Raw genomic sequence first — 18,650 nt, forward strand, 5'->3', positions numbered from 1 at the left:
ATGATTAGACATGTAAGTTTGATAAATTTATGATTTTTATTCTCAATAAACTATTAAAAAACTGTTAGTAGTTTTGCTGATAAAACTCATACAGGGACGGCAGAGCGCGGGGGGGGGCTTTAGCCCCCCCAGAATTTCCGAAAAAATAAAGACTTACTAAGAGAAGAGTCTTTTTAGCCCCCCCACTTCAAGTCACTAGTCAGCCCCCCCCCCCCCCCCCCCACTTGAAAAAATGCTCCGCCATCCCTGTCATAATGTGGTTAATTTTGAGCCTAAAAATGACTTGTTTTAATCTTCAGGGTTTTTTGGGTGGTGGTGGAGGGGGGGTCATGGTATTTTGCCCGTGGTTGTGGGTTATGCAATTGTGGTGGTTCGGGCCCAAGTAGACCAAAAAGCTTAGGCATAGAACAACAACAACATTTATTCCTACTACCATTTCTCCGACCACATGCTATCTTCTATGCATCCCATAATACACAAGGGATCATGAGACTGACATGTTACTTCCGGTTACAATAGAAACACTATATCTCTCCCTAAGTTATTACAAATGATAGTACTAGAAGAACTAAATGAACAGTATTTCAAATCTAATTAAAAGTCCTGAAAACAAACAAACAGTCTCTGTTAATGTCTCTTGCACATTTTGTGACTTCACTGAAAACAGTTATTGCGTGACTTGCGTGAATTAATATATATACAACAATGCGAGACTATAACCTATTTGTTTACTTTAGTATCTGCTTTATTTTAGTATCTGCTTTGACAGCTCACGAACACGTTTTATCAGTAGATTTTTTAGAGTTTCATTTCAGTTTTGTAATAGCGCTTGTCTCGTGTCCATTAAGTAAATATTGTATCGTCGTATATAGTTCTTCCAAAGCCACAGGGATCCACTCTTCAGAATCTTTGTTTAATGATTAAAGAAATCTCTGCTGGGCTTAATGCGTTTGTGACCTTCTGTACCAAAATTTCTGAAGAATATCAAACCTCATCCAAGTGCCTTGTGCCGACCTATTGGCAGAAAGGAGGTTTCATCTTTTCGGTAATTAGGGACAAACGGGTTTATGAACGATGAGCGACGGTGAAATCGAACAAGAAATTACGCCCGCCACTGGAACCGCGGAAGGCAGCGGCCTCGAGTGGATCCGGAGAAGACGCTTTCATCAAACTCCAAAATAAGGAAAGAACTTCGGGGGAAGGTAACGCGCATGATAAACAGGGTCCGAAAATTCATCAATGAAAAGGACCAGACCAAGAGACGCATTACCAAGGAAATCGAAGAGTTGGAAAGGATTTTTAATTGATCCGTGATGTACACGCCAAACTTTACGGGAAAAACAAGTGACAATGAATGCAAATTAAAAGTAGACCACCCCTACAATGCCAAAGTACAAGGACAAATGGCTGACAGGAGCAAGGTGGTGGGACTTTATTGTATACACCAGTAGAGGCCTTTATGTACAAAGAATCACATTTGACCCTGTTTTTTGGGCTGAACTTAACCAGAAACTGGTTTCTTATTACTTTGATCATTTCATAAAGTATGCACCTGCGAAACTTTGTCAAGTGAACTGTCAAGTAAATAACAGCAATGATTGCCAGGTAATTTGTACAACAAGTACAAGTAGTACAACTGTATAATTTCAGTCACAGAATTATATATTAATTTAGGGGCAGAAAAGTAATAATTGGATAATTGATAAAATTAGTTGCCATTCATGTTGTTGTGTAATTAAGAGCAAAACCACTTGAAAAACTACAGATTTCCTTCTACACAGCAATGCTTTCTGTCACTCTTACAGTCAATTAAAATACTTGTTTATATTTTCTGAAGTAATGTTTTAAATCTTTTCATGTTTAAGGTCATAAAACACAATTGAAATTGCCTTTCAATGATGGGTTCCCGTGGTAGAAATAATAGTTTAAATTACAAACTGATCTGGTGTTCCTGACCGCTGGAGAAGAGGCTTTGTTAGCACAGGCGTTTTCTTTGGCTGGTGAGAACATTTTGGCTTCCTTCCTCCCATCCATGTTTCAGATGAATGTAGGGACATTCTAGAGGGTTTTTACCAAAAAAGTTATGGTTGGCACTGGTAGCATGTACAAGCAAATGGTCACGAAAGTAGCTACTGACACTAGTTCACCGACTCAAGTCGAGGTAAGAAAGCCTCGCAAACAGTGTTTACTACACACTGTATTTATTTTATGTAAGCGTCATATTTTTTTATCTGGTTAATTTCATGAATTGATGTCGTTTTCAGCTTGAACTGAGTGTTGTGAGCCAAATGCTCCCTGATAACAGCTACTATGCAGTACAGGATCGACTGATAGTCTTGCATCAGTCCCTTCGATTTCCACCTAGTGATTGCTGCTTTTGACAATGACCAGATTGTGCAGAGAAAGTGGAAAGTAGAGAATGGGCAGAAGGCACATCATATTTTGATGAGCATCTGCCAGAGAGAGTGACTGATAAAAAAGGGACTCCAGCAATAATTACAAATGAAAATATTTGATGAAAGAAGTTCGAGGAGTGTGGTCATTTGATAGTTGACCTGCAAAAAGGCTTTTTGTAACCAAGCAACACACATGACAAAACAATCAGCTGATTTGGCCACATATTAACCTCAGCTAAGTTTATACAAGCCGGAAAAGTTTGGGGTTGGACTTTTTCCGCGCTCAAATCCAACAGTGTGCATATCAGACTTATTAGTGGAATTGCTGTTCAGTTATATGCCAGAACATTGACGTAACACTTCTTGTAGCTTGTCATTTGTTTTGTAAAAAAATCTTGTCTTAAGTTAACCACAAATTTTAAAATCAGAAAGGTAGAGATGGTAAATACAACAACTTTGATCCTTTTAAAACTGTCTTGTTATATTTAACCTTGATTGGTATTGTTAATCCAATCTATCTTCTGCACTATGTTAACCAAAATTAAAAAAACCAAGGTAACTTTGAACCATGCACTTACAATGGGTAATGACCAAGCCATTCATTATTTATGTTAAAGCTTTTGTGTGATGCTCACATAGCAGTTTGGTTATCACAACAGTTTGCTGTTACTTATACAACCCTCCAAGTTTTCTTTTTTCCTTAGTGGCCATTTGGCCACCAACTACTCAAGTTTTGGTCGCCAGTAAAAAATTTTAGTCACCAAATTAAGCTGTTGCTTTCAATCATTCCTCTTAATTTTAGTCGCCAGGCTTTGACCAGACCTTGGTTCAAATTTAGTCGCCAGCTCCAAAATTTTAGTCGCCATGGCGACTAAAATGGTCTTAACTTGGAGGGTTGTTATTGTTACAAACATTTCATTTTCAGCTCAGGTTATTTTAGAATGAACCTCAGCTTTATACACAGCACAAACTGTGCACAATTTGGTTTTATAAAACTTCATGAACAGTAGTAATTCCAGGGATGTCAGGGGCCTGCTGCCAGCTATCTTTATCAGCTGGGAGAAAGCTTAAATCTGGCTTAAATTTCACTGGAAAACAAAAATTTAGACTCTAAAGATGTCAAGGCAAGAACACCCAGCTAGGCTTGTTGATGACTGGCTTAGTATTTTCTTACAGCTACAGTAGAACCTCGGTAACTCGAACTCTGAAGGGAAACAAAAAACTGTTCAAGTTAGCGGGGTTTCAAGTTATTGGGGTCGATTGAATATTTAATTTGCCAAGTTAATAATTGATGGTTTACTGACTTTTCATCACTTCAGTATACAGTACAATGCAAATTAAACTTATCTCGTCAGAAACTCTAACACGGTCATGCATTCTTATGATAAGAGTGGAAAAGCCTATTTAATACGTGATCTGTTCTTTGTTCTAATCAATGGGCAACCGTGGCGAGTTGCAAGAACCGTAATTCGAGTTATCGGGGTAAATTTGACCCAAATTTGGATCAAGGGAAAATAATTTTAGTTCGAGTTAGCGGGGTTTTCGAGTTATGCAAGTTCGAGTTAACCAAGTAAAAATGACTGAAAAGTGTGGTCATATCCAAGGGAAATAGAAGTTAGTTCGAGTTAGCGGAGTTGTTCGAGTTATCCGAGTTCGACTGTATATCCCTAAATTTACTGACATAAAGTTACAAAGTTACCTCACATGTCATTCTGACTTCCAATTTCTGTGTTTAGCAGACCAGGAACTTGCATCAATGTTGCGTTGCTTGAACTGTAACCAACCTACATTGTAAGAACAACTAACATTAATAAAAGTGTTTTAAGTATAGTTTGTCTGACATTCGGGATAAAAACCATTATTTTTTACTGTTTTTTTTTTACCCTCTCTAGTATTTATTCCATTATTGATTTTGCATTTTGAGAAACGAAACCTGACCCCTACTGCCCAAACAAAGCAACAAACTCAATCACAACTCCACTTTTTAGTGCAGAATGCACTATTGTGATGGTTTGGTGGGTTGGCGTTTGCTAAACCCCTAAACCACTAAACCACTAAGCCACTAAACCGCTAACGCGGTGTAAACTTTTAATCACCAATTAATTAATTAATATCAATTAATTAATTATTTCTGTAAAGGGGGGAGGGGATGGAGAGCACCTGACCGTGTGCCCTTGGTAAATCGGGGAGTCCATTACGATACTTACAATTGAAGAACTCAAGGTATATATTTGTTTCAGAAAGCACTATGCTCTCCTTGTGGTACAATTCTTTCTGGAAAAAAATACTTTGTGCTAAACGCATGCGCAGATCAGTCTTCATCACGAACATTGCGTTTTTCTTCTGCAGAAGGATTCGTGTAGACTCCGTGGCCCCAAGTTAAAACCACAAATTAATTGAATTAGACAGTAAGGCGTCATAGCAGATCATGTGAAATATTTCTTGATATGGCAATGCTGTTTTCTTAGAAAAGGTGATCTAGCATCTCATAATTAATTGATAACCTGATAACATCTGTGTTATAATCAATGTCGCCTTCTTTGCAGAAAATAAATCACGTTACCATAAACATCATGTTACATCCGTTTTTGACAAAAACAAAAGTATGTTACATGTTTTTGACAAAAACAAAAGTATCTCGTTTGCTGTTTCAATAACAAACTGAAATTCAAGCTATCGAAAATTAAAATAACAGTGACGTGTTTAGAAATTTTGTATTAAAGCCTAACGTGGTGTGCTTTTCAATGCGGTTGAATTCCTGTAGAATCCGTGGCGTTAATTTAATTAGACTTAAAAGGCATCACAGCGATCTGCGAGAAAAAAACAACAATATCATGTTACATCCGTCACTTCCTTTCCTTTTATTTGTTCTCCATCGGTTGAACTAACCTCCGTTTTATTTTGTAAAACCTCTGCCGCTTTAGTGTTTGAACATGCTTTCGTGACGGTTCCGACATTTCTTGAAAGAAATCTTCACACTACGTGCTTCTCGGCTTCATGCTTGAGTGAGCGTGTGACGTGTTCACAGCGCTTTCGTAAATCGTAATTAGGTATGCAAAAACTTGCACCGGGATTTTCGGCGTGAACACCTGATTACCAGGAAACAAATATCCTAGCTGTACTGCGTTTTAAAAACCCTTTCGAAAAAGATGTTTTTTGATTAGATTTGTTCTTTAGTTTTGAGAATCGTCTTTCGTGCAGTTTAAACCGTAACTTAATTAAATTAAACAAATGTCATCGATGTCGCCGTAAAACAAACAAAAAACAAGAGTTTCATGTTACGGCATTTTCAAGAAAACAAAAGTATTTTGTTACAAACGAACGAAAGTGTCGTGTTACGTTTGCAAAGATTAACGTAAGGAACACCTAGGAAAGAATACAAGTAGCCTGTGAACAGTTTTTCCGAAAGTAAAGTAAAGCAAATAAACACGAACATATATAAAACATCATACTTTCAATTGTTCCATATTGCATTCTGCACTTACCAAATCATCGAGATTTTTTACTTCTCAAAGGAACCTCTGCTTTTGAGGCAAGGTAATGCTGAGTTGCTTAAAATTATGGCTTTATTTAGCAAACAAGGGAGAAACAGCATTTTATTATAAATGAAACAAAAGGAAGAGTCCCTAGCAATCAACTTAAATCAAAGTCTCTTCGAGATGTCGACGTTTTTGCATGAAGTATGGGTTGAAGGTTTATCCTGTGCATTGTTCTTCGAACTTATCATTACAGTTTCTTTGTAGTTTAGTTTAACAATTTCCTATCTTGCAGAGGAAATGCAGCCATATAATTTTGTCAAAAATGGCTCGTCCGCGCCGGGTATTTATACACATATTCCTTAACATTACACAAATAAACAGTGCAAATTTCACCGAGATCTGACAATTCTATACTTTAAAATTGCAAGGACCTTTCGAGGCAGTCGATTACGGCAGCGAAATTAGCAAATGAAACAGGGCATATTTGAATTGTTATAGCCGGGTAGACCGCTGTTCAATGTGTTCAAGGCCGTATCGTTACGATTGCTCCACGAAAAAGCACGAAAAAAAATACAGATATTTCCGACTACTGTTGGAGAAAACATTGTGCACATAATTGGGGCGTAAACAAATCGTTACACTCAAGCTGCGTTTCGTCTAGGCTCTGCGAGGGTCGGATATCAAGACCCAGGATTAAACAAAAGCAATATGTACAGTGAATGCTTTCGAATTATATTTGAAGATGAAATACGAAAGAATTTTGCTGTCTTTGACTGAAATTCCACTCGAACTGCGTAGATACGATCGCATGTTGTAAAGCCGATTCATGCAACATTGCTGTCATTCCCTGTCAACGCGAGGTCACGTCCCTAACGACCTAGGCTGATGACGAAATAGAGTTGCGCTTGCATGTAGCGACCAAATTTGGCCTAATTTTTAACCGCTCCTAAGCTAAAAGAAGCCCCCATCTCTTGCATTTGTTTTAACTTCAATAATATCTTTGAAAAGAGCGAGTTTTTTGGTATGGTTTATTTTTGACGTTTGTAATTTTTAAACGATGTAAGTGCTAGTGATTATTTATTCGTGTTTTAGTTACGCAATCCATTGTTTGTGCGATGCTTTTTATAGATCGCCTTTCAGACACACCTGCGTTGAGATAAGAAAGCTGACATGTCACTTTTAAAATTGTTATATAACGTTTGTAAATGTGACAAGTCACGTTTTTTTCACGAGATCACAAGTGATCACCCACAGGGGAAAGTAATCCCTTGAGAAATTAAAACAGTCCCTTGATAAATTAAAAAAGTCCTTTGAGAGTTTACAAATATGTGGTTCCAAATTTTGTTCACATAACCCCTATTCTACGTTTTTAGCATGTAAACAAGCAAAAACGTCGAAAAAATGAGACTGTAATCCTTTTTTTCACACACATTAAATTTAACACAAGAAATAGTTGACACTGGGATGCCACCACTGTTAATCAGTTATTCTTTGCAGCGCATATCCAGGCCATCCTGGTTTGCTCCAAAGTTATTGTTGAAAATCTGCGGAGATATCGGGTTCAAGCGAATGAAAAGGACCTGTGACTTTGAGTGGAAATTGTTTGAATGCAATTCAAAAGAACTCGACAATGACGCTTAATTATGGTCCCATGAGTGCGTATCCTTTTATTCTTTGAAGTGGTGTGTTCACTAAAAAGATATCACCTCGCGTTTCCATCTCTTTCCATCTGAAAATGTTTCGCGCAAGATTAGGAAAGGTTATATTGATTTATTATTGAGATGTGTTTTATAAACTTGAAAATGAGCGTTTGCAGCAAGGCGCCCAAAAGTGTGACCAGTTTTAATTTATTCACATTCTTTCGTGCAGATTTAATCCAATCAAAAGCCGTGGATAGCTTGCAGTTCACTTCTGATTGGATTAAATCTGCACAAAAGAATGTGAATAAATTAAAAGTGGTCACACTTTTGGGCGCCTTGCTGTAAACAGAATTTTATGTTCAGTATTTCCAGAGAATTAATTTATTCAGTAAATTACCATGCAATTTACTGCCGCTGTCTGTCACATCTGACTGAGTTTCACTTTCTTTTGCAAACTGGAAATCGGAATAGAAATCGTAAAAACCCAAATTTATTGAAGTTATTTGCCTATCATCGCCGATCACAGAGCTTTTCGTCGTATTAAAATAAAGGAACATTACAGTCAGATACCAACATCAACATCAACATCAACATCATAAACGGAATTTTATGTTCAGTATTTCCAGAGAAATAATTTATTCAGTAAATTACCATGCAATTTACTGCCGCTGTCTGTCACATCTGACTGAGTTTCACTTTCTTTTGCAAACTGGAAATCGGAATAGAAATCGTAAAAACCCAAATTTATTGAAGTTATTTGCCTATCATCGCCGATCACAGAGCTTTTCGTCGTATTAAAATAAAGGAACATTACAGCCAGATACCAACATCAATGTCAAAACAACAGAATAACATTTGAACATTCATTGGCGTGGCTCACTCGCTTATTTAAATAATAAACAAATTATTCATACACAAAATCACAATCCAACTCTGTGAGTTGAATTTCTTTTCTTTTCGCTTGCGAATGTTTATTTTCACTTCGATGAAGTGAATGCGAATATACCGACATTCAACAGGTTTATTCATAATCAAGCGGTCTCAATCGCTTTTCGCTTGCGAATGTTTATTTTCACTTTGATGAACTGAATACAAAAATGCCGACTTTCGACAGGTTTATTTATAATCAAGCGCCTCAATCAAGCGGTCTTTCACAGTTTTATATTGATTTCATTTTGATATGACCAAAGTGAACCATCAAAAATAAGGTAAATTGGAATACGCGCAAACATAAAAAAGAAGCTTATTTATCAACGAAAATCATCTAGTACTGGAATGTTTTTGCGTGTTTTGGACAGCTCAGGCAACTGCTTGCGGCATTTTCATTTCTAATAGCTTTACAACTTTACATCTGTGTTACAAATAGGGTTTGAAAAATCAATCAGGTGAAAATCTAAAACAAAACAAAAACATTGCACCTATCATCAAACCGTTTGCACTCGTGAACCTTTCGAAAGGCATCAGTCCATGAATTATGAATAATCAATGAGGAAGAACAATAGCATGAATATATTAATAATAATCACAATAAACCGTGGCTGTGTTGTAATAAGATTCAATTCTAAAACTCTAAATTTTACAGGGCTTGTTGCTTGAAAATATGTTTACCTATAAATACATTAATCAACGAGCTGCACTTTCGAGTGTTATATGCAGACTACTCATCTTTTACAATCCACAAATTGAGTTTGATTGAGTTCCATTGAAATTTTGTTCCATTGGGTTTGATTTACTATGCCAAGCAAAATCAAGAAAAAAAACATTTATGAAAATTTTTTTAAATGAATGAATGAACAACTTTAACTGTTAATGTGTCAATATAATATAGCCAAGGATAAAAACCCTCTACAAATAAGGGGCACAAAATAAATAAAATCAGTTACAAAAAATGAATGCTTCAGTACTTGACATGTAGACAATAAAAACTCGAGGAAAAAAGTTTAAAACATGTTCTACAAAAGGTTTCACTTCAGAATACATAAGCAACTTAAAATCGCAGAGGCGCTGTGTCAGCGTTTCGGGGGCGTTTCGTGTTGTGAAACGGGGCAGTCCCGTGATAATTTTGTTATTTTCGCATGACATGACTATAAATGAATTGTGCTCGATCACAAATGTTTTGCTAAGGCAATTCTAAGCGAGTTCTCGAAAGTTGTCCGTATGATTTAGATGATGCATGCTCGTCTTTGAGCAGCTTGAAGAAACAGCTTGAAACATGAGCTTACGTACGAAATAGCACACCTTCCTTTCACAAGCTGGCAGCGCGACTCGGCAAAACATTCAAATATTTCGCCATCAGGGGATTTGCTTAGTACGACAATGCTGCAAGGATAAGTTACGTTTCGAACAATTATAACAGCTGACTTACCTAGTGTCCACGAATCTCCCACTCAACAACAGAACAATGTTAGGACGACTGCACTTGTGGTCGATTCATGTTCAAGCGCTGGCTGAGTTGTGGCCGCTCCGACCGATCGACGTTCCTGGCACGTATAACTTTAACTCGTCTGCATCGTATTTAGTAGATAACTGCACGTTTCGACTTGCTTTATGTTACAGCAAGAGTCAGAGAACAAGCAGACGTCCAGCATTTGAAAACAACCGCACAGAGAGCTTCGAACGACGCACTTCAACTAGGGGCGGCCATTTTCTGACTGATTTCGTTCTGATGTCTTCGCATTTTGAGGGAGTCAGATTTCTGTCCTCTCCACCAATGGCGAGCAAGGGTGTGGTGTGATTGGAGTGGACCGCCTGGAATGTGGCAACTGGATCACGTTTCAATGTTTCTTTTCTTTGTTTCAAAAAACAAACAAAAAACAGAAATAGAAATTTTTACGTTCCCTGATTTGTGTTAAACTAAATAATAGAAGAACTGAGAGGATTCTCGCAGGCTTGCTGCTAAAGAGCTTTCGTCGACAATCACGAAATTTTGAAAATGACGTCACACCCCCCCCCCCCCTTCTTCTCAAAATGGTACAAAAGTGGAAGGAATCACCACGGAAAGGGGAGGGAAGCAAAATGAATAAAAAAAATCAGAAGCGGGAATGTGTTCCTTCTAAACCTTTTCGGCATGGCCTTGCACCTTTCTACAGGCTATTCCCCTCCAATGACTCAACAACTCAACCGAAGGCCCAAATATTTGAAATTCCTGGAGTAAAAATGGTTGCGCTTAACAAAATAAATTGTTTCATTTCTTCATTCTCGGACTTACTTGAAAGGTAGTCTGTTAGCGGAAAAAATGGCCTGCGTTATGTTCCTGAAATCCTGGCTTGGATAAGGCATATTAAACCACTTTTGCTTTTTGGCTTATGAGTATGCAAAATTGCACTCGGGCGGACTCTGATACGTGTATTTTCACGAGGCTACTCTGTCCACATTTGACTACCGCAAAACGACAGGTCAGCGTCTATTACATTAACATCCCAAGTCTTAATTTAGCCTCGAAACCTTCTTTTTTTAATTTCGTGTGTTGTTTTGTTTTTTAATTTTAGGCTCAATATCGTTCGTAAACACTGAAACGAATACATTTTAGGCGAGTTTATGAAGAAGAGTTGTCCTTCTTTAAGAGGTGATGCTTTCGAAGCTCTTAGTTTAATTAGGGAGGCGTGGTGGCCTAAACGCACTGGATATTTAATCGAGCTGTCCGGGTCTTGGGCAAAACACTTTACAGGCGCGTAGCTGAAGTTTTTGGAAGGGTGTTCGTATTTATATATATTAAGGGGGGTTATTTAATACTATCTAGGGGGTCTGGGGCATGCCCAGGGGGGGGGGGGTACTCCGGGATCAAAGTGACGGGGATGATGGAATGGAGGCAAAACACAGGACCCAAAAGTCTCCCGACATTACCCCAAAAAATCCCTGGACCAAAAATAAAACGCCCAAAAAAATCCCTAGTCAAATTACCCCTAAATTGCCAAGGCCGCGCCGAGGCACTTTTAATACCCTAAAAAATCCCCTATTTAAATCAAGTCACCCAAAAAAATACCTGCCAAATTCTCCTACCCAAAAAAATCCCGGAATCGAAAATTACGACCCCAAAAAAATTCCTTCGCACATCCCCGTCACTTGGATCCCGGAGTACCCCCCTGGGGGGCATGTCCCCCCCAGAATATATTGAAATCTAGAGGCCCGGAAATGCTTTTTTCAGCATAGTGCACGTCGATATTTTAAACTCGATGAACTGTAAAATAACAGGTATTTTCAGTCTTAAGGCTGCATTCATTATGTATCCTACAGGGGGGGGGGGCAGAGGATTTTAGGGGGGTTCTCAAATTTTTAGAGCAAAAAAAGGGGGGATATGAAAATTGTTAAATATCTACTGGGGGGATGCTTATTTTTTGTAAGATTCTGTCTAGCTTCTGTCTAGCTAGTGAAAAAAAAAAGATAAATACAGCAGCTTAATTCTTTCAAGGATTGTAAGCAACAAGGGTACCTCTATTATTCTGAGAGACTATAGTAGCTATTTGAAGTTTTCAAGTAGTGTGCCTGGCCTGTAGATGTAATGTTTCGATACAGCATAGAAAGTAAAACATCAAAAATGGAAACATTTAATGCAACCTCAGTCTAAGCAGTGTAACTTTATTGAATCAATGAATGCAAAAGAAAACAATGTAATTCAGTGCACAGTTTTATGAAATTGAACAACAAATGTGCACTTAAATGTTCAATGAAAGGATATGAACAATATGACTGAAAAACTATCACGTCCACGTTTGAAAATATGAACAAGCTATACGTCGAAGAACTTAACAAATATTTAGACCGTCATAAACTTTCTCTCCTTGGGAAGAAAAATTATAAGATAAGGAGAATAATAGTACATGTCGCACTTGAGAGGAATGATGCTGAACGCCGGAAAATTAGGATGAAGAGGATGGCAACAGCAGAGATGAATCCGTGAATGAGTGTGATAGTGAGAGTGATGATGATGATGAGGTTGTTGCTTTTGTCGACGAGAGTGACAGTCAATACTCCTGGTAGTACTCATACACGAGCTGGCAGGCTATCTATACCTAATTTGCACTACTTAGACTGGCTGGCATAGGTATGACATAAACTGTCAAAACTCTCTCGATGTTGTTATTAAACATGTCTCTTGAAATCTCAAACATATATACCTTATTATAGGAAATTAACGATACTTGTTATTAAGGCGAATTTCAAAAATTTGAATTAATTTTATTGATGTTAACTTTTTTACTATAAGGATTTAACCAGAACCTTTCTTGAATTTGCGTTAATTTTATTGTAACGCGTAAATTTTGTTCGCGTTGTTAAAATGCTTCGTTATATTCCTATAATAAGGTAGTGTACTATTATACAGATATTTATTTTGATATTTCTTGTGAGGGAGGAGGGGGGTATTCATTTTTCGGCTGATTGCATGGGGGGATTATGAAAATTTGTATGGACCTTGGGGGGGATATAAAAAAACGAGCCGCTGAAAAAAAAATCCTCTGCCCCCCCCCCCCTGTAGCATACATAATGAATGCAGCCTAACAACAATATTTCCGGCGTTTCGTTAACTTGATACATTCTTATATGACATACATACATACCGGCTTAGTACACTAAACGTTTTAAAAAAACTTGACGTGTGGTGCAAAGGCATCTCAGGGTAAAAGGTTAGCCCCCAACCCCCCGGCTCCACCGTCAATGTACTAAAAGCGGCGTCAAAGCGTCAATATGTACTAAATACACGTATCACCTGGTTCCCCCGAAATTTTAATCCCCGCATTTCGTCTATTAATACTCCATTAATTTTATTAAATCCCGAACGCCTGCTAAGGAAATATCTTTTCAACAATGGGATTATTTTGACTACATATAATACTAGGTCACTAGGATCCATTCTCCTAAAAATTTAATACTTTCTCGATACTTGAAGCGTTTTCTTGCAGGGCAATTTAAAAGCTGCAACACTGGCAAAGTTTATTTTCCATTCCCCCACTATTTGCTAAAAGCTGAAAATCAACAGTTTGTGTTTTCAGTCCTCCATTATTGACCTCCAAAGGGGGTTCGTTCAAACCCCCTCGAACCCCCCCCCCCTCCTACGCGCCTGCTTTACTCTAATAATTGCTATCCTCAGCCACGACTCGTGTATTTAAGGGGAATATGCATTTGTAACGGCGAATTTCATTGTATGGAGGGGGTGTAACCCGTCGATGGACTAGCATCCCATAGGATTCATACCGGAGGGTCGTATAGTACAATCCACGAACCGCCATACACATTACTTTGTTTTTTCTAGACCGCAAATTGCATTACTTTTCTCTTAAAGGACAAAAACGCGAGAGGTTTTTTATTGTAAAGTGCAAGATAAATACAATGTACCAACAAACCGGCACTCGAAGTCCTGCTACGGAAACGGGGATAGTAACGCACCGGCCTGACGTGTCACTAGGCTCGTACCCAGACTTTACCCTTTACCAAATAACAATCTCTCGTGGCGGTCGTTCATTTCCCACATCATTGTTTTCCTTGTGTCTGTGTTAAGAAGAAAATTGTCAAATACTGTTCGAAAAATTAGCATCATAGCTCCCATTCTACATCTACATTTATTGAGTTGATAAAATCGTTTACGACATCACATCAACTATAAAACTCTAAATGCACAAAACGAATTTAAGATATACTTTTTAATCAGTCGCAAACTAATCCCTTAGAATTGTTTTCGCATTCTTTGTTGTATTTAGACAGTTATACGTGCATATAGACAATTTTGTTGGAAACGAATAATGTTTCTCGCCGTCTGGTAAAGGAGGGTGAGATCGAACGCAATCTACTTTAATTACGTGTTTCTTTTTCTCGTTTTCCTTTTTTGATCTTGCTCTGACCCGCCTTCACGTATTTATATCTTCCCTTGCTATATAAAGTCGCACATTGGTATATGTCCTACAGTGATCTATAACACCGGTTAGAAGCACTGGGCGTGTACAACTTATACAGTTCTTTATTGTTGTTTAGAATGGGCAGGAGGGGGTACAACGGAGGTGGAACTATGCCCGCGGGTCCTTGTAAGACTGAAACCGTACGAAAGCTCGGGGGGGCACTCCCCTATATGGCCTATACGGGGACGTGCCGCTGGATAGGGTATGGTTTTTGACTCCTCCGGTCCTCCAGGTCTAAGAATAGGGGGTGTTGTCCTACACAGGGTAGGCATTTTAGGTTTTTATTGACCAAACAGGGTCAGGGTTTCAAACCTCCAGCGGCACCCCTATACCTCATTATACAGATTATATTGATGTTGGGATGTTGTTCTGACAGTAGACAACATCTATCGTCTCGAAATATTGAAATGCGCACATTCATGGCATTATGGCCTTCTCCCTAGAGTATTTTTTAATAAAGAGCGACTTAGTAAATCAACCCCTCCTAGTGGCGACAGGGTATGTTAGAGGGTAATACCTGTGGTTGAAAGATCATGAGCAATTCGTCTCGAGTGCAGTTGCTCATTACTTTCGCACAGTTTTTCCGCCAACGGCATATATAAGCATTCTAGAAAAAGGTTTCTTCCTTTGTTCAGGGCCGTACCTAGCGGGAAACTACTACATTTCTAGCATCGTGTTTGATTTTGCTGGGCTATTTCTTGTAGCTATATTGGAGTTTGCTCCGCAGACAAGAATACCAGGTACGGCCCTACTCTCATCCCTCTCAATGTCACCTTAGAAACATTTCTGCCATTTTGACTTGTCTCAACATTGGGGTGTGTGGGTGGGGGTGGGATTACTGGCCTAACAATTCTCACGAAGTTTGCAGCAACCTCTATGGCAGGGTGGAGTGGGGCTTACCCATGCCACTCCACGCTGATCATTTTGTTATTGTAACACTCCCTCTTGATCTTGATCTCAATTTTTTTCTTGATCTCAATTTTGTGTCGTCACACGTTTACGCTTTGTACGATTTTAACCAAATGTAGAGAAAGCAAAGTATTTTTTTAATAAAAGAAATGTTAAACAAATTCTTCGAATTGATAAAAGAAAAACTGACCACTGAACAACTAACAGCCAACCCGCACATGGCCTCCTTCGCGCTCGCTTACAGAAATAGAAGTGTCCGCTGCGTTTCCATCTATCATCGTCGGATGAGACGTTGTAATTACACCTTTAATCTCCGTTTTCGCGAATTTACCTCTATAAAAAGCATTTCCCGTATAGCAATTAGGGCTTTCCACAAGGTGCTCGGCAACGTTTTGGCAACTTTTCATGATTCGAGCAACTTTTTCCCCTTCGAGCAACTTTTTTCTTCTCGAGCAACTTGTTGCATTTTGCGCAATTTCCAGACCGAAGATCCCCGAAGATTATCCGAGTGTTGTTCAAAGGCAATACGAACGTTTCCTAAGATTTACGAAGTCTGCCGAAGACTTTCGAGGAACATCTGAAGACATTTCAACTTTCGGCTCATTTTGCATTACAACATTAAAAAAACTCGTCAGCAAAAAGGACGTCAGTCATTGATATCTTCACGATTTTTCTCAGTTAAAGAAATCCTTGTCATTTAACACATTTTACCCTCAATATGTTATTTAGATACTTCTTATGCATTAAAATTGCATAAAACGGCTTAGAAATCTTACCCTCGAAGGGAAATTAGCAACTTTTTGAGAAATTACGGGCAACTTTTTGGGAAATCTCGAGCAACTTGTGGAAAGCCCTAATAGCAATGTATACCCATAAAATTAACTTGACAATTATATCAAGCGACGCTTTAGTACACGATACTCTATTACTTCTAATCCGAATAACAGAATGATACAAGAAGTATTTTTTGTTTATTGGCTGGACTTGACAATATATGGCATTTTATACTGCACATAAAAAATGTACAAAGTATACGGGAAATGAACGTGAAATAATGCCATGAACTTGGACATGGAATAAAACATTAAGAATGTATACCCTCAATTGGATTGTCAAGTTTCAATTATAAATACAAACATATATTTAAGGCGAATTGTGCTAATTTGACTGAACTTGACTGTACATCTTTTTGTGTGTGTTTTTTGTTTTTTGTTTTTACAGAAGAGATATACGACGACGAATCTAGAGGGGCATGGGAAAGGGGTTTTAGGGGAGGATAGGCCTTCTCTTGCTTGACAGAGCAAGAAAGGGGGGAAGGCATTTTGGCGGGCTTAAGGGAGACGGGGAATAAGGTAAGGCATTCTGGCTCGCATAATGGTTGAGGTGAAGTAGTGAAACAGGGGGGTATGGAAATAGCTCCTCTAAATCCGCCATCCAGAAAATGTGCGTTCTAATCAGTAAAGAAGTCCGCCCACTCGTACACAGGCCTCCTCTCCTCGATCTCGTCTCCCCAGGGCTCATCTTCACCATCAGAGGCTTGGTATGTTTCTAATTCTGCGAGATCAGCGCGGATACCGTCTTCCCCTTCTTTAAGTGTTCGTCCAATCTACAAATATATCTACAAAGAAGAGAAAAAAAAAATGGACATTCGAATCATAATTTCTTCCTTGGGTTAGGGTACAACTGTACTCGGAATGAAGTCCACAATTGAAGTAAACTTACTTTGTCGTTGTCCTTCTTGGCGTGCGTCTCTCGCAGTTTCTTTTGCCTGCCATTCTTCTGCTGTTGCTTCGCCTTCATTTGCTCGGTTTTCTCCGTCCTCTGTTCAATAGAGGACTGAAGCTGCGTCTTGGCAAAGGCCTGAGCTGCGGCAATCCTAAATCTATTCCGTGACGCTCTGTTCCCAGCTTGCCTTCGCTTCTCGATCCCCTAATTCCGCTTGCTTTCGACTGCCGCCTGCTTAGCTGCTATTTTGATAGCAGTAGCTTGGGCCGACGCCTCTGCTGGGTGTGTTCGGCTCTCTCCAGCCCTGCTGCGCACGCGCGCTCGTATGCGCCGTAATCTCTTTAGCTTCCTCTCCTCAGCAGCGCGCATTTTCTCTTTGACATCTTCTAAACAGAGTTTAGGCACCACCCTTCGCGTTCTACAGCGTATCGGGAAGAGGGTTTTTTCTTCTCCAACAGGAATGTCAAAAGCGACTGCGGCTTGCTTTCGCGGGAGAGTGGAATTAGTTGAGATGAGCGGTTTAACAGCGCGGACAGTATTGGATCTCGAAGACGCGCCGCACGCATTGAATGGGATAATTTCATGCGCGGTTTCCATTAGCTGCTGTTGGCTGTCTAAGACACGTAGCTTGTCATTCCTTTAGTTTCCTACATGATAACTGAGTCTTTTTTTAGCCAATACGCGCACGGCAGCTTCTATCTCATCTTGCGACGAATAATGAGATTCGCTTGAAGATTCAAGTAAACTGTTGCTCTGGAATTTCGTCATAGAATGAACGCTCGATTCACCATTTTGATTTCCTTCCTTCCAGTATTCTCGGTCTTGGAAACGCGAAAGGTCTTCATTGGCGAGCTTCGTGTGACTCGGAACCCATCGTGCCTCTGGAAAAATCTTTACTGCTGGATCGATCTTGTTACTTCTAAATTTGGAAAGTAGCGATCCACGCATAGTTCGTAACCGAACTTGAAGCACAATGTTACAAAAATCGCTGCAGAAACTGTCTTGAAAAATAGCTGTTTACAACGAGCGCAAACCCAGACCAGAACATTCCGAAATGAAAAAACCGCGCGTTGCCTTTGATTCGTTTATTACGTGCGGAAACGTCACCAAATTAACGTTGACAATTTGACGCAAACTCGGGATGATTAGAACGCCAAAATACATGTTTATGCCGCTAAATTGGTTCGTAATGGTTACAGAAGACGCTTCCAACCCTTTCCTTTAATTCCGATTGTTTAAATCTTAATGCTCGTCGAGTGGAAAAGGTTCTGGAAATCTCAGTCTGAACCACATTATGAAAGAACTCAATATAGTTCTGAATTTCTTTCCCTTTTCTGTCATGGAAGAAACCATCGGAAATACAGATTCAGAAATAAATCCGAACTGATGATTAGCATTGCAGGTTGTTCAAGAAAACCTCTGTTTCTGTGGACTCAGTTTCACCCCTTCCTCCATCGCCTCCATGGGGTTGAACCCAAGTGTCCTTCTGCTGATTTTAAGACGGAAAGCAAATACAAAACGAGCGCATATCCTCGTAGCACAAATACATGCCTGAAATAATTGCGGAACATGTTACATTTAACGTACGATTTGTCAGAATTGCGCGCAGATTGG

General features: G+C 39.1%; 1 pseudogene across 1 annotated transcript; it reads right to left on the minus strand.

The window, feature by feature from the left end:
- Window positions 1-899: 899 nt before the first annotated feature.
- Window positions 900-18,109, minus strand: LOC144650250 (uncharacterized; annotated as a pseudogene). Its single transcript, XR_013570052.1, has 4 exons — window positions 17,034-18,109; window positions 9,881-10,303; window positions 4,096-4,180; window positions 900-1,327 (listed from the first exon to the last, which is right to left on the minus strand). The product of XR_013570052.1 is annotated as an uncharacterized LOC144650250 (transcript).
- Between the last annotated feature and the right edge of the window lie 541 nt (window positions 18,110-18,650).

The sequence above is a fragment of the Oculina patagonica genome, chromosome 4 (genome assembly GCF_052425735.1).
Source record: "Oculina patagonica isolate OP01 chromosome 4, crgOcupat, whole genome shotgun sequence".
NCBI classification, from domain to species: domain Eukaryota; kingdom Metazoa; phylum Cnidaria; class Anthozoa; order Scleractinia; family Oculinidae; genus Oculina; species Oculina patagonica.